Source organism: Mus musculus, chromosome 17 (genome assembly GCF_000001635.26).
Source record: "Mus musculus strain C57BL/6J chromosome 17, GRCm38.p6 C57BL/6J".
Lineage (NCBI taxonomy): Eukaryota > Metazoa > Chordata > Mammalia > Rodentia > Muridae > Mus > Mus musculus.
Window position 1 is genome coordinate 79,250,170 of NC_000083.6, and position 14,117 is coordinate 79,264,286.

The following is a 14,117-nucleotide window of genomic DNA, read 5'->3' on the forward strand; positions in this document are numbered from 1 at the left end:
CCAAACTTCAAGCTATACCTTTAATCCAGATCTATAATCCAGATCTAACCCGGGCCCTGCCTTCTGCTGGAAGCCTATATAAGGACATGAAGAAGGAAGCTTTTGATCTTTGCCTGCTCGCTTTCATGTTCCTAATAAGTCTATTTCTTCACTAGCATTAGAGTCTACTTCTTTGGGATTCTAGCATACACTAAAGACCAGGTGAGGTATCCAGCCTCATGGACTAAGCAACTACTGGACCTTTCAACTTTCCATTTATAGCCTGCCATTGTTGGATAAACTGGACTACAGCCTGTAAGTCATTCTAATAACCCATATATGGTTCTGACTAGTGCAGGATGGGTTAGCATTGTAGTTCATGAACAGAGGAGCTGTGGTTGACTGAAGAGTCACAAACAATCATTTCAAAGCCAAACTCTACACAAAGGGAAAATGTTTAAAAAGCCTTTGAGGAAGGAACATAAGAATTGATTCTTTCTTATAATATTCATTGACAGCGGAACTAATCAAAATTGTTCATCCAGTACAGCATCCAAAATTGTCTAAAAGTGCCATCTTCTTGAAAGAAAATTCTAAAGAAAAGAGAAAAACGATTAAAAGAAATACCACATTCCCCAAGCCCCAATCCTCCTGTTGGAAGGGGACAAGAACTCATAGGTAAAATATAAGCCTTCCTAACTCCAAGCTGATAAATAAAGTATAAGAATTTGGATTTGAATACAAGCATATAATTCTCTAATTTATTTTGCACATTCCTTTCAATGTATGGATCAGATTGATCCTTGATAGAACTCTAGTGTAAACCCAATTCAGATCTAAGTGCTTTCACTGTCAAAAATATGACCCCACGCTTGGAAGAAGGCAAAGAGTATAATTACACATTCTCTCTGTGCAGTGCTGTGTCTGATTTTTCTCTTTGGTTTGCCCTTTCCTAGCTCCATAGGAGCAGTTTAGTTTGCAGATTTATTTCCAGTAGAAATGAAAATAATTTACATTCAGTGGAATAGATAAGCCCAATGATTATGTCTGGAGCCTTTCCCAATACTAGCTAGTATTTTGTTTAGTTTTGTTTAAATCTAACCAAGCAAGCTTTTAAATTGACTTTATGTACATAGTTTCTCAAATCATAATTGTTCCCTCAGTAATTAATGAGTCGAGGGCTGAGGTTATAGTTTAGAGACAAAGCTTTTGGTTAGCATGCTTAAAATATTGGGTTCTATCCCCAGCAATAAAATTTAAAAAGTGAGTTAAATAATTAATTGAATAAAATCTACATTATGTCTTGATTCTTATGACAGTTGCTTATAATTTTAGTTTTTATACTTTAGTACACTGTCCTCTTAACAAGCCATAGGTTACTTAGTAATGTTTCTTTAGTGGTACTTAAGAAAATGGCCTGACTCCCGAGGAGGGCTCAATGGATTATGTTGCCACTAGAACATCAATCTGCATCTCACCATGGGAAACTGGTCCTAGCGCCTTCTACTTATTTTATGAGACAGCATCTTGTTATGTACGCCAGAGTGTTTTTGAACTCATGAGCCTCCCACCTTGGCCCTCTGGCTGCTGGGCTTGTAGTCACACTCCACTATGCCTGGCCATCTTAAGATATCTTTTGAAAAGCAGTAGTGTGACAATGCTATGTAGTAGACATTTGCTATTGTTTCATCTGTGCAACCACAGAGACATATGCCTATGAAACGATCTATTGTGTTGTTTGATATATTGGTATATGTTTCCTGGCCTCCTTTGAAGGTGACATGTAGATATGTGGCATACTAACCTAAACTCTAAATTAGGAGCTAGTGTTTCAAGAGGATAGACTCTAAAGGAAATTCTCTCTGGAGATGGCACTGGTTACGGTGAGATGGAGTGGTCCCCAGAATATCCAGATCTGAGGTGAGAGGAGAGGGCAGTTCTTGGGATGAGGTAGAGAGGTGGCATCAATGCTGTGCCTGAGGAGACAGCCTGAATTTCTGCTGTGGTGCAGCCTAAGGTTGGCTCTCCAGCTACCTTGGAAATGTGAACCCACTCACCCCTAATCTTTTTTCATCAGATGGAATGGAGTTCTTGGAATGATGAATATAACCTGGAACAGAAAAAGTCCAAGAATATCTACAATGTTTGGTGTTGGGGGAGTAACTTTGTTTTTTACCTACTCTGGTATTTTGATGGCTCAGAAGTCACCCTGTTTGAAATATAATGTTTCTAGGGAGCCCAAAGACTCAGGAGGAGAGGCATATAGCAGAGGATTTGTCCTGGCAGCCCATGGTCCTTTTCTGTAGCATGGCTAGTAGGGAGCCTATGACATACCTTCACTGCCAAAGTGTTCAATGCAAGCTCAATGCCTTTGCAAAGCACTTCTGTGAACAGACAAATTAGGTAGGCAATGAGGGCTTGGGCTAAAGACAATGAGGAGGACCCAGGGTTCTTAGATTTTCTCCAGGTTCTCAAGAGCGTTCCTGCTTATTCACTGTTATGCTTGCTCCCAAGAGGTTGGTACCAGTTGAAAGACTGCATTTGCAATCACCTCTTAATTTCAGTGATGATCTCAGGATCTCCAAGTGTCTAGCCCAGACCTATCTGATCCTTCCTGGAATCTGAAATGCCATTGTTATGTGGTAGTTAAGGATAAGGTCTTATTTGGCTATAGAATAATTTTTTAAAGCTACATTTACAGTGTAACAAGCCTGGGGTGGGGAGGGGACTTCTTGAATACAGGGTTGTAAATTGTTAAAGTTTGGCCTTTTGCTATGTACTATAATGCTAGTTACTGGCTGGCCCCAAGGCCTGGCTGTCTCCACAGATGAATCTGCAAGTAGACCTAAGTGATGCCATGTTACCTTGCCCCCTTATCCCCAAGTTATCTCTGAGTAGTGAGCAAAGATGCTTACAGCTTATAGCTGGGTAGAAGAGAGATAGGTAGAGTTTCAGTTCCCAGGCTTGGGGTCTGAGGAGGACCACTAGGAGGAGAGAGAGAGAAGATGGAGAGGAGAAGATGCCATCGGGTAGGAATCTTGAAAACATGGCTAAATGGAGTTAAGAGCAGACCAGATGAAACATAGCAATTTATAAATTGGGGTTATTGATAGGGATGTAGAAATTAAAAGCTTAGAGGGTAGATATCTCCCCAGTTCTGGTGCTTTAAAGGCTCGCCATCAATATAAAACTTGTGTGTCTTTTATCTGGCAACTGAGTGGTCAAAGGTGGGGTAGGAACCACAAAGAGATTAAATATTAACAACAATATATTGGTACCCAACGTGGCATCACATAGCATCGCTTGGGTCTACATACAGATTTTCTCATTCCTGGGGGCAACCAGGCCTTGGGGGACAGTATTTAGCATTAAAATACATAGCAAAAGACCAAATCTCAACATTAGGGTATGATTAGAGTTTAGGCACTTAGCATCTGACAGAATTCCTATATCAGTTCCTTGACCTATGGGGAAGACCCACTATAGTTGGAAGGGCCAATAACATATTTGTATAGAAATCCTGAGTTTACTTAGTGTTAAGGTCTCCTGATAATTTTTAGGCTTTCTAGAATCCTTTAAATATATTTTCATTCTGTTTAAATCAGCTACATACACGAAGCACCACAATACATGCATACACAATAATCTTCTTGGTGAACTATATGATTATCGCTCAAAGACAGGAAAAAGAAGTGGCCTCTTTGACAGGTGGTACACATACCCAAGGCAAGCAGCTGCCTTTCAGCAGGAGAGGCAAACTCCCATGATAAAATCCACGAGCTTCTGCAGGCCCCCAGCAGTTTACTCCGTAACAAAAGGTCTGGGGTGTTGGACATCAGCCGCACAGTTTACTGATATAAACAGTATGCATACATCCATTTATTAGATCACGGGCAAACGTCCTGAAATTTGGTCAAAATCAGAATGCTGTGTCCTTAGGGAATAGGAACCCGAGGAAACATAAACCCCAGAGCTCTAGGATTGCTGTACCACAACCAACCAACCCAGCTTTCTGCTACCACTAGGAAAATTGTAACATGCTTCTAATAGACAAATAGTCCTAGAAAGAACAGCTATTTGGAAAATACAATTTGCCGGGAGAACAGCAAGCATACATTTAGAAGACCATGATATCCTATGTATCATAAGCACAGCTTAATGAAAAGAGGCAAAATTAGATTACACTAAAAGAATTAAGATAAAGAATTCTACTGTAGAGAGGGCAGAGCCATCCTTATAAAGATAGCACCTTTGCTTGAAAAATAGTATCATGTATTCCTGGGTAAAAGCAAAATATAAATTTAAATGTTTTATGCACTTATTTTTTTTTTGGTTTATTTCACATTAAGTTTACTAGCAATGATCAATGTCTTTCATATTTAATTGTTTGTTCACAGAACTCTGCTTTTTTTTCTTTTTTATTTCTCTGAAAATAGCTGATGAAGTATCGAAAACATTAAGGGCTGCAGATAAACAAAGACCAGACGATAAAGCCTTTTTGGATTGTGTTAGGGAACGTTGACTTTCTATAAGTGCAATGGGGAATTGTTGAGACAGTTTAATTAAGACTTGAACAGTTACATTTTATAATCACAACTACCATTAAGACAATAACTGGGAAGAACCAAGAATAGATGAGCATATATATATATATACATATACATATACATATATATATATATATATATATCATTAAGAGGCACTGTGTGGGTTTAGGGTAAGCAGAAAGGCTTCAAAAGAATATTAGGCAGTAAAGTGAACGTAGGTATGTGTATGTGAAAGAGAGAGAGAAAGTAGGGAGATGTGAACTCAGACTCTGGCTTCAAAAAGTCCATCAGTGGTACCAATCACTATTGCATATTTTTAAAGACAGTACTGGGGTGTTATAAATGATGAACTCAGTAATACAAAGGCTCAGTTGCTATTATTTGCAACATATGCAAGTTACAGAGTCCCAATGGCTGTCTAGTACATTAATTTCTGAAAAGAGATCTAATGAAAAATGTGAGCCTTTAAATCAAAATTGTCTGGGTGGCTACAGCCAAGTGTTGATGGGGATACTTTTAAAAAGCACATAAACAAGAAGGCCAGGGAAGACCTAGCAAAACGGCTGTGGACAAGAGGGCGATCTAACTGCAAATCAGGTTAAGCGTCAGCAGACAAATCAGAACCAGAGCTGTCATAGAGGCAAGAAATAAATATTTACAGGGGTAGAGGGTCAACTGAGTTGGGGACTGAGAAGTTGACAATGAGTTGAGCTATTGGGCTCTTCGTGAGTTGTCACTAAGGAAGAGTTTTGAATTGTAACAAGCCACGTCTTCCTCATGTTGTTTCTCCCTTCCCAGTATCCCTCCCTTCTGGAATTCCTTACTCTTTCGTTTCCTTCTCCGATCTCCCCTTCTTTGTTTCCTCTCAGACTTCTCAAACTCTTATGGCCAAGAGAGAACATTTGAAAACACAACTCCATCTCTCACATCCTGTGATTGCTTTCTGGAGTGACACTTCAATGTATTTAAGACAGTTTCTCATCCAAATTCAACTGTCCCTAACCTTCTGCAGATAACTGCTCCAGGATAAGCCTGGAGGGGATGTGTGTGGGGGGGCGTGGGGGGGGGAGATTTCCTGCGTCATGGAGAAATTGGTAGGGAAAGGAAGAATCTTTCAGGAGTACTCTAAATACCAGGATTGAGGGGGACTTAAACATCAGGTCTGGGGATAGGAAAAATGTCTGAGTATTAATAGAAGAAGAGAGTCACGTAGACATTGAAGGATAAATAGGTCAGTTAAGAGCCAACCATAGGATATATGCAAAAGGAAGGTAAGTGTTCAGAAGCACAAGTATTGAAAAGGAGAAGATTAATGCTTGAGGCTGGAAAACAAGGAAAGCTTGAAGAGTAGGTATCAGGCAGGTAGGCAAAGCTTGGGGGATGCTGCAGAGCTATGGGATTCTCTTCTTGAGACCCAGACTAAGACGTCTCTCTGCTTTCACCCCTTTCTCTTTGATCTTCTCTATTTGAGCCCCATTTTTTATGTATTCATTTATTCATCCACCATTTCATTCAGCAACCATTTGTTGAACATTCACCAGGCATTCCGTGGTAGACACACAGAAGGAAAGAGAGGCTCCTTACACAGCAGAACTTAGACTGCCCATCCACAGGCCTCTAAGGACATCAGGCCCAAGTCCTGCTGTCATTCTGCAGGAGGAGCAACCATCCCAGGTCACCAGGGAGCAAATCTCAGTGACTCCTATCATATTTTCCGATGCGCTTCCTTGGAGAAACACCACAATGTCCATCTTCTCTGCTGAGCGTTTTCTTACAAAGCTTTGGAGATAATGTCTCCTGGAAACCGTGTGTTAGGTGTCTGACCTCTTGCTCAGAATCTCTCAGCTGGGTATTTTGTTCTAGTTGCACATTCTCAGCTCAACATCTTCCCTGTCTTGGGATGTTTCCTCTCATGAAGTCATTAACTCACAGACTTAGAATGAACAGTTCATTTCTTTGTCTGTTTCTTATTTACTGAGGGAAAAGAAAAATCAAAGTAATTCTAACCCCCTTGCCTCTGGCCAGCTCAATGGCACCGCTGATGAAGTAGTTGAGAATGATAAATGAAATAATGTCACTTTATAAACCAGGATAAAAATCTCCCCCACCCTGGTATTTTTTTGTAATTAAAGACAACAAGAATCTGACTCTTAAGACTTCAAAATTAAACACTGAAGCCTGCTGATAATTGAGCGTTTTAAATAGTGGAAAAAAATATTCTGGGAACCAAAGCAGTGTGTCTAGAAGAGCACTTTGAGGGTACACTACCAGTGTTATTGTAAGTAAGTGCAGACAAAAACCTACTGTTTGGGTAGCTGTTGATTTTTTTTTTCTGGGAGAAATTTTGTTTTAAGTTCTTTCCTTTGAGAAAGTCAGAAAAAGAAAGATGCCCTAATCCCAGAATAAAGCTTCAAAATGGGATTAGTCCATTAAATAGAAATGACACATTTGTGAACCTAAAATGGATAATTTTTGAACAGTTTATGGCTATTATTTCTTTTTTTTTTTGAGGAGGGTACAGAGAACTATATTGATGGTATTCAAGAGAGTAGGGAGGGCTCCCCAGGCCTCTCCTCTTATTATGGGGGTCTAGGGTGGAAATTGTGAGAGTGTTGCTCAGTGTTGGGGGCCAAGTTGGGACAGGGACTCCTCAGCAAGTGAGGGCCTCTCTCTTGCTCTCAGTGTCCTTGCTGGGGTGGGTGGTCCAGTGTTTCTTACTCCTTGGAGGCCATATAGGCCATGAGGTCCACCACTCTGTTACTATAGCTGTATTCATTGTCATAACAGGAAATGAGCTTGACAAAGTTGTCATTGAGAGCAATGCCAGCCCCAGCATCAAAGGTGGAAGAGTGGGAATTGCTGTTGAAGTCACAGGAGACAACCTGGTCCTCAGGGTAGCCCAGGATGCCCTTCAGTGAACTCTCAGTTGCCTGCTTCATCACCTTCTTGATGTCATCATACTTGGCAGGTTTCTCCAGGTAGCATGTCAGATCCGCAATGGACACATTGGGGGTAGGAACATGGAAGGCCATGCCAGTAAGCTTCCCGTTCAGCTCTGGGATGACCTTGCCCACAGCCTTTGCAGCACCATGATGTTCTGGGCAGCCCCACGGCCATAATGCCACAGATTTCCGGGGGGGGGGCACACCCACAGTCTTCTGACTGGCAGTAATGGCAAGGACCATGGTCATGAGTCATTTCATGATGCCAAAGTTGTCATGCATGACCTTGGCCAAGGGGGCTAAGCAGTTGGTGGTGCAGGATGCATTGCTGACAATCTTGAGTGAGTTGTCATATTTCTCGTGGTTCACACCCATCACAAACATGGGGGCATCAGCAGAAGGGGTGGAGAATATGGCTATCGTTTCAAGCATTCAATCCTACTTGATAGTAATTAAGTGGTTAGCTATGTGCTTTCCTCCTGGAATGTAAAACTCAACGGTCAAAGTGATATGTAATCTAAAATTAGCAAGACATACGAAATAATGAGCCAAAGGGCTTATCAGATGATGATTAATTTCAACTTGGAGAGGATGTTAAATGGGCCTCTCGCTTTCCTCCACTTCAACTGGGGGACAATATGATAGATATTCTGCAGCAAAAATGAGGATGGAGAAGATGAAGCAAATATGTGTCTCTCCAACAGCTGTGCTCCAGGAACAGTACGCAGGGTCGAAACTCTTAAGCATCCTGGTTGACCGGGGAGGAAGGGGAGTTTGAGGAAGGAGCAAGTATTTGTATGTTAATTTGTAAATTGGCATCTGTTTTTTGAGCTCTCTTGGACCCAACAATGACAGCAAGACAGCTTACCCAAGGAGAAGAGAAACAGACCAAATCGAGGCTGGCCAAGCAGAGCAAGAAGGGAAAACATTTGCACACAGTTACAGACAGCATCTTTTCATTTAATGAGGGAGCAGATGCCAGCTCAACACAGTCTCGATCCACTTTGCTGTGCTCTGAGGCTGCCCTTGGCGGCCTCAGTTGCTCTAGAACCCCAGGAGTTTGGGTTTGTCTAGTGGGGGACGATAGCTATTACCCTTGGTCCTGGCCCTGTTTTCATGATGGCCACGGTCCTCCAGGGTCCCCGAGCTTCTTCCTTCTATGGCGGCTGCTTTCACTGAGCTCTGGTACTATTTCCTACCTATTTCTGCTGCAGACACAGTGATGCTGGCTTCGTGTGCCACAGCTAGCCTTTGGGTTCCACAAAAGACACTGAACCTTTCTCTATCTCCACCATGCCTCTGCAAATTCCACACTGACAATCTCCTTTGTCTTAAACAAAACAATAACAAAAAACAAAAAAACCCCAAAATATTAAAGATTCATTTATTTGATTTTATACATCTGAGTATTTTGCCTGCACGTATGTATGTGTACCACATATGTGGCTAGTACTCACGAAGACACTGATTACGTGGAATTAGAGTTATGGACAGTTATGAGCTTCCGTGTGGGTGCTGGGAACTGAACCAGGGTCCTTTGCAAGAGCAGCAAGTGTTCCCAACTGCTGGACCATCTCTTCAATCCCACATGCTCTTCCATAACCCTTGCTGAATAGACTGTTTGTCTCCTGCTATGATAACAAAAGGATGCCAACTGCATGCCTGAAGGATTGAGAAACTTAATGAAATCCTCTAATGATGGTTAATCGTTACGGTTGGGGCTTCCTCGATCTCTCCACATCTTAGGATTAAATGGCTGGCTTAGTTTTGCTTCCAGTATCATTTACAGCAAGTAATCAAGCATGCTTCTTTCACTGTTTTTGATTACAGAAGCTCATTTTCATGTTTGCTTGCCAGAGCAATCCTGCCTTTCCTGGGCCTTTGCAGACATTTGTAATACATATCACATGCAAGTCTTGAACCTAACCTCTGACCTCAGAATCCTTGCCAGTGATTCGTTTGTTCTATGTGCATCTAATCCTGCCATGGCAGAGGAGTTTATGCTTTCCAACCTGGATTCAGCAACTTGAAGCTGGCTGTACAAGATTAATAATGAGGAAATAAGATTGAAACCACAAAATCACCTGCTAACCAACGTTTGCTAAAATAAAGTCTCAAAACACAGTGTTAATTCAAGCCTCCAGTGCACGCCAGGTGTGACAAATGAGCCTTCTGTGCCGCTGAGGTCGACAGATTCTGACCTTATGGGAAAAGGAAATGGCCAATCTCAAACCTCAACTCTTTCCAAAAGGGAAAGCTGTGTCTTCTGGCTCGAGACCAAATTGCCTGCCTTGGGATCTGCTGAAGTATTCTGTATTATTAATCCCTATGGCATTTTGCCATAAAACAAGGGCATACACATGAATCTATAGTTGGTTAATTTTCAGGTGAATTGAGGTTTAAATTAATGGATCAAAATATTATGCTTCTTCTGGTGCCATAAGCATGTTGCAAATTAATAACCAGATCTATATACCTCTGTGAGTAAAACTTCTGGCTGGGGAAATGCAGCAGGCAAATTGCTCGCTGCACAAGTGAGAACACCTGAATTCAAATCCCTAGAATCCTTGTAAAGCCAAGGCACAGTGGCACCCATGCATTATCCCTCCATATGCACCAGTAAAACGGGACACAGAGTGAGACTTACTGGAAGCTGGCCGCCAGCTAGCATGATACACGCAGAGGTAAGTAACCAAAAGACCCTAACCCAAGATTGTCCCTGTGACCTCCATGTATACTGCAGTCTATGGGCACACACATGAACACATGCACACACATATAGTACATATAATCATACATATACATGTGTGTATATAAATTAATTAAGCTGGGATTGGAGCCATGACTTGGTGGATAAGAGCAATGCTTGCTCTTCCAGAGAATCTGGTCTTGATCCCCAGGGTCCACATGGCAGTTCACAACCATCTGTGACTCCAGTCCTGGGAGATTTAATTCCCTCTTCTGGTCTCTGAGGGCACTGCAAACATGTGGTGTACAGGCAAACATGTCAGGCAACACCCCCCATCTCCAACAGATCTCTCTGTCTCTCTCTCTCTCCATATTTCAAAGAGAATAAAAGTTACTTAAAAATAGAAGGGTCTGCCATTTAAATTAGTGATGAATGTCTCTATTCTCCTTCAGGATTGTACTCTGTGTTCTCTGATTAGGAATGGCATGTACCTTACTTTGGCTAATGAAACAAAAGATGGCAGCTGACACTCTTGGATGGAAGCTTTATGTGTCAGTATGCAATGTGCCACACATTCTTTCTGCCATGAACCAGCATGGCCTCTATTGAGCCACTTCCTCTCATAGCCTGGGCCCTTAAGAGAGGACGAGAGGAGCGGTACCCTCCAACCCAAGGTGAACATATAGCATGAGTACAGGACGGGTTTGTTATTTAAAGCAAGTGAAATTCTGGGGGTCACCGCCTGTGAGACTGAGCCTTTCCACAAAGTAGCAGGTTCCTAAAAAATGTCGCCATAAAACACACACAAACAAATTTAAACCCATAAAAACACTAGATGAGAAGCAATGTAATTGGGACTTGCATTTCTTATAAAGAACTAAGCAGGGCATACATCTAATAATAAGGGATAATTCATAGGTAAATAATGCCTTATAGAAAATAATATTTATTTACTTATTTATATTTATTTATTTATTTATTTTTGAGACAGGGCTTCTCTTTGTAGCTCTGGCTGTCCTGGAACTCACTCTGTAGACCACCCTGGCCCCGAACTCAGAAATCCACCTGCTTCTGCCTCCCAAGTGCTGGGATTAAAGGCGTGTGCCATCACTGCCTGGCTTAAATAGTTTTTATGAGAATAGGTTGTAAAACCAAAACAGCAACGGCTATAAAGTTTCATTATCCTCTGAAATTGTCTTATGCAATTCTGTAAGAAACTCCAACCCATTTGTAGCTTCAGCTTCACTTGTCAGAATCATGGAATCCTCAGTGACTGATGTGTACGGTGTCTGGTTGCTCTTTTAAGCTCCAAAGAGCTCTGGCGAAGAGCAGGAAATGGAGGTGGGAACAGAGCAAAGGATTTGTACTTCCCATATCTCTTTAAAAAGCCAATGTGACCCCTACCTTATGAGCAATATACCTGTTGGCTCCTTGAATGACTCCAATGACCTATGTTTGTTTGGAAAGATCACAGCAGCCAAACAATTGCAAGCTTCATGTAGTATTTCTGGTCTATGCCTCTGTAGGGCAGGGATTCTTGGTCTGGGTTTGTGCTTCCTGCTAGATGTTCGTTTGTTTGTTTCTTCTCTGTCTTCTTTTCTACTAACCTACACATTTAAGGTGAAAGAACATGGCCCTGGAGAACTTAGGGTCTTGCATGGAGAAGGTGGAGGTGGAAAGTCACAAGTCAGTCCAGAGTAGTCCAGTGAGACTTCTGTTTTCAGTAAAGCACTGAGTTTGACTTTCTTTGAGTTGTCTATTGTAAAACTCAGAAAACAAAGGTTCATTTGTGAATCTTAGCAGACAAAAAAAATGCAGAAAAATTCTGCTTAATGAAAAAGGGTAATCTTCCTGAGACTGATTGCCCCAAAAGACAGCAACCGTTTTTTAATATAAACCTAACTTTCTTTTGAGCCTCTCTTGATGTCTGTTTACATCATTTAATTACTGAATTCTGTAATATAGATATTTGACAGATATTCTTTCAATAATGGATTGCACACCGTGAATTTACCATCTTGCAGGCTGTATTTTAAGAGGCAAAGTCCCACCCTGTTCCATGGGTGTCCTGAACTTACGTTGCAGAGGAGGTTGCCCTGGAAATTACAGGCATCAGGCTGCCTGTCTGCTAAGTATTGCAATCAAAGGCATGGACCACTATGCCCAGACCATCACTACACTGTTATTTTTATTATTTCTACATTGGTCTAACACAGTTTTTGGTACCTATGACAAACTTAGCCACTCACTCTCTTAAATCTATGTCTATATCTATATCTATATCTATATCTATATCTATATCTATATCTATATCTATATCTATATCTATATCTATATCTATATCTATATCTATATCTATATCTATATCTATATCTATATCTATATCTGTGTTTCTGATTGGCTTCATGAGAGAAAGGATTTGAAATGATAATGCCTTATAGAAAAAAAATGGCAGAGAAACCACGGTTAAGGAATCTTTTGGGATACTGAGCAGGGAGACAGAGACACATTGGGCAAATGTGGTCAGGTCTCCTCATCTGGACTGAACTTGATATTCTCTCTATGACCTGGAAAGAGCAGAGGGCTAAGAGCACTGAGGCAAAGGTTCTGCTGGAAACCTTCCCAGTGATAGCAGTAAGCGTCTACTCAGAGGAGAACTCAAAAGATACCCCTTAGCTCCACCTCCATCACAGGCTGCAAAGTCAGGCTCCAGGCTCCATCCGGTGTTACTAACCTGGTTGCAGTGAACGTAGAGAAATTCTTCATTCTTCTTGATGTTGCGCCACATTAGAATGTTAGTGCCTACGTAGGTCTTTTGGGGGATAAATCTATTTTATTTTATTTTTTATTTTTTTGCATAATCCACAACTTAGAATATCTAACTTAGGAAAATTAAATCCCTTGAGGTCTGTTTCAGTATTGCAGCATGGTGGCTTCACCCCCTAGATTCCGTTGATCATTGTATGAAAGTAGGTGCTTGTGAACCTCGGTCTCCATAAATGTCAGCAGGACTCTCTCTCCGTCACACAAGGGCTCTTTTGTTTAGACCGAGTTAGCTGATGTTCTGTGACAAACAACTCTGGATGTTTCCTAAACAGTTATCCTGACGGTTTGATGGATGAGGATAACATTTGGGTATCATCTGCTCTGCTGAGAAAGACAGTGATTGCTTCTGACGGAAATACTCACTAGTAGTGTGGAAACGAAGAAGCCATAGCCTGAGACTCGCACTTTCTGTGGATGTAGGACCATATCAGAAATCACTAAACTCAAGGCTCCATAGCCTGCATTGCAGTCTGATCTGGGCATGGGGTGGGAGCTGAAGGGTACCTGCTCTACTTTAGAAAGAGCAGACATCTGCTATGCTGAGTCTGAGGGCCACCCCGAGGAAGGGATGTGAGTCTAGCTAGGAAAATAGAAAAATCAGCAAGCTAGCCTTGACCCTGGGATTCACTTAAACACCGCATACCACAATATTTTACTGTCATTGCTGTTTAAGTTTTATGTCCTGTTTTCTTGGCTGATTGAGTTAAAAATATCCCAAACCACATCTGTTAAAAATGCACAATTAAGTGCAATTAAGTGCATTTTAGGATAATAGTAGACTTACAGAACCACTACTGCTACTTTATAATACCTCTATCACTTCTAAAGGGGTCTATGTCTTCACTGGAAGGGACTCCTTGTTCCTAGCCCCCACCACAGTCTCAGGAAACTGCGATTTACAAAATCTCTAGGGTTGCCTACTCTGGGCATTTGATATAAATGGCATCGTGATATGTAGTTTCTTGTGTCTGGCTTAATTCACTTGGGTTTTCTGAAGTTTATCTATGTTTTGGCATATATCAACATTTTGTTCTTTCATTCTCCGCCCCGTCCCCAATATTCCATTTTATAAATTTTACTCCATTTACCAACTGTTTGATACTTGGGTTGCTTATTTTTGGCCATTTTAGGTAA

General features: G+C 41.3%; 1 pseudogene; it reads right to left on the bottom strand.

The window, feature by feature from the left end:
- Positions 7,040-7,904, bottom strand: Gm5230 (predicted gene 5230; annotated as a pseudogene).